Below are 3,687 nucleotides of genomic sequence, written 5' to 3'. Positions count from 1 at the left end.
TCCTTATGCTTATATTATAATACCTAGACTAATTATTAACTTACAATTTGTACTTCTCAATCCCTTTACTTTTTTCACCCAGTCCCCCAACCCCTGACCCCTCTGGCAACTACCAGTCTGTTCTCTGTATCTATGAGTCTGTTTCCGGTTTGTTCATTTATTATGTTGTTTACAGTCCACATGTATGTGAAATCATTTGGTATTTGTTTTGTCTGTCTGACTGATTTCACTCAGCCTCTAGGTCCATCCATGTTGTAAACATGGTAAGATTTCACTCTTTTTTAACACTACTTTCTTTGTTATGATATATACATTTTAAAATGTTTTAATTATGCTTTTTATGTGGTGGTGATTCTAACATAAGACCTGAAAGAGGGGTAGAATCCAAGGAAAAGTGGAGGCCAGAGGCCACTGGAAAAGTTGAATGCAGACCAGGAAACAGCAGCCACACAAGGCTGCCAGCCATGTAGAAAAATGCCCTCAGAGGAAAAGATTCTAAAGTCAAAGAAACCAGTTAAGAGTTTATAGCGTTAAGTTGTATATCTGTATGAATATTTAAATTCGATTGTTTTACTTGACAACTTCTACTAGATGGGGAGGGGAGGAGGAGATTAGGACTCTGCATTGTGAAGATAAATGCCCCATTTCGCTAAATCGCATTTTTTCTACTTCAGCTACAGAGGATAATCTCTATCTACCAGAAAACACTTAGTGTGAAATTAGATCTTTCTGGAATAATAAGAAAATATGAACCTAAGGTAAGGTATCTAGCACTTTTTTCTAATGTCTTTTGCTATACATATTCTTTTCTCTTGGAGGTGATAGGCCACGCATGTAACTTCTCTTCTCCCTGAAGATGTGAGGGTGGGCCCTGGGCTCATACATAAAGCTGGTGGAAGACGAACACTACCAGCCCGGGAACACGCTCCTCTAAACTGCACCTTCAAAGGTACTGTTTATGCTGTGTAAATATTTGCATCAGTTACAGGAAAGAGAATATTTATCTTACTTAAATGGTAGGGGTTCCTTTGTTATAGCAGCTTAGAATGGACATGAACCTTGGTAAAGAAAAACATAAGCCCTGGTGTCCAGGATTAGACAATTATTGTTTTAACTAATGATAATATTGTTTCACTTATTTTAAAAATATGTTTTATTGGCCTGAGAGAGAGAGAGAGGAAGAGAGAGGGAGAGAGAGATAGAAACATCAATGAGAGAGAAACATCACTGCTACCTCCTGCATGCCCCACAACCCGGCCATGTCCCTGACTGAATGGAACCAGTGACCTCTAGGTGCACTGAACACATGGGAAGCAACTAACTGAGCCACACCAGTCAGGGCTTGTATCACTTGTTGATAAAAATTGGTCGTGGCTAGTTACATATAGTATAAAATGTTTATGTGATTATCAAGTTATTTTCTTATTAGCTACTAGAGCAGTGGTTCTCAACCTTCCTAATGCCGCGACCCTTTAATACAATTCCTCATGTTGTGGTGACCCCCAACCATAAAATTATTTTCATTGCTACTTCATAACTGTAATTTTGCTACCATTATGAATCATAATGTAAATATCTGATATGCAGGATGTATTTTCATTGTTACAAATTGAACATAATTAAAGCATAGTGATTAATCACAAAAACAATATGTAATTATATATGTGTTTTCCGATGGTCTTAGGCGACCCCTGTGAAAGGGTCGTTTGACCACCAAAGGGGTCGTGACCCACAGGTTGAGAACCGCTGTACTAGAGACTCAGTGCACGAATTCATGCACCAGTGGGGTCCCTCAGCCTGGCCTGTGAGATCGGGCCAAAACTGGCTAACTGACATCCCCCGAGGGGTCCCGGATTTCCAGAGGGCACAGGCCAGGCCGAGGCACCCCACGGGTGCATGATCGGGGCTGGAGAGGGACGCAGGAGGTTGGCCAGTCAGGGAGGGACTGAGGAAGGGCTCCAAGGCATCTCCAGCCCATCTTGCTCAATCCTGATCAGCCGGACCCCAGCAGCAAGCTAATCTACCGGTTGGAGCGTCTTCCCCCTGGTGGTCAGTGCACATCATAGCAACTGGTTGACAAGTTGATTGTCTGCCCCTGGTGGTCAGTGCATGTCATAGCAAGCAGTTGAGCGGCCTTAGCATATCATTAGCATATTATGCTTTGATTGGTTGAATGGACAACCAGAGGACCAGACACTTAGCATATTAGGCTTTTATTATATAGGATTTTCCCCTGTCCAAGTTTAATTCTATATTTCAAACTATCATTTAAAAAATATAGAGATTGTTTCCATCATTGATATACTTTATACTTCTGTTATCTTCCCAAATCTTTTCATGCCTTTTAAAAGCATATAATGTTGAACAACTAACTATTAAAATGTGTAATTCACTGGCAAGTGCTCTGATAATCCTTGGTGACCTTGGATTTTCAGCTTTGTCAACCTCTCAATAACCGCTTATACAAGTTAGAAAAAACTGGTCTCTCAAGAAATCCTTTAAACGAAGTAAATTTTAAAATCCTTTCATGCATTGCACTGCCAATCACTGGTGGCTAATCCCATTCAGGCTCCATAATTAGTATTCCAAGGTAGGGATTCCCACCTGCACCAAGTTGTACAACATCATAAAGTGAGGAGGGGTGCGTGAAGAGAGACTCCCTTGAGACCCCTCCATGACAGAATGTGTAAATCAATTTTAATTAATTCTGCCTCTTTAAGTCTGTCTGCTCTTTAGGAGAGATTGCAATCTGCCTCTGACACTATGGCAAGATAATTAACAGAGCCACTGCTGGAGACCGATAGCACAGGCGGCAGCTGATACCTGTGGCAGGACCCTTCCTGTCATCCGAGTGCCATGGAATTGTGAAGACGAAGGACAGGCCATGCAACATTAACATCACTAAGTAAGTGCATTATTTATCACACATTATAGTGGTTGACTTATCCGGCATGTAACAGAAATGCAGAAGATTGATTCTAAAACACTTTCAATTGTCCTGGCAACTATCTCAGAACTCACTGGCAAACATCTCCAAACACAGCCACCCACAGTCCCTGTCATTAGCAGCAGTAGCGTGCCTATTGCCCTACTTCCCACCACACAGAAAACCAATCAAACAAAATGTATGCCTAGAAGAAAAAAAATAGAAGTTGTGAACTATAAAGGTAAATATTACATATATATTAGATTCTCTAACCTCCATATAAGATATTTTTTATGTTTGTTTGTTTTTTGCCAGAATCTGGCCTCTTTCCATGTTACCATAAAAATAAGAATTATTGCCAAAACCGGTTTGGCTCAGTGGCTAGAGCGTCGGCCTGCGGACTGAAAGGTCCCAGGTTCAATTCCGGTCAAGGGCATGTACCTTGGTTGCGGGCAAATCCCCAGTGGGGAGTGTGCAGGAGGCAGCTGATCGATGGTTCTCTCTCATCGATGTTTCTACCTCTCTCTCTCCCTTCCTCTCTGTAAAAAATCAATAAAATATATTTAAAAAATAAATAAATAAATAAGAATTATTTTATTTGGGAGAAATGAATAGCATTAACCAAATCAGAGTAAACTATGTTTGCTTTAACAATACTAAAATTTGACTTTATACAAATTTCAAAGATTCGTATAAAGTCAAGATTTGCTCAACCATTTAATGAAGTCTTCAGTGCACAGCCTAATTATTCATTTCCTTAC

The sequence above is a fragment of the Myotis lucifugus genome, unplaced genomic scaffold, assembly GCF_000147115.1.
Source record: "Myotis lucifugus unplaced genomic scaffold, Myoluc2.0 scaffold_0, whole genome shotgun sequence".
In the NCBI taxonomy this organism is placed as follows: Eukaryota; Metazoa; Chordata; class Mammalia; order Chiroptera; family Vespertilionidae; genus Myotis; species Myotis lucifugus.
This window is presented reverse-complemented; position numbering follows the sequence as displayed.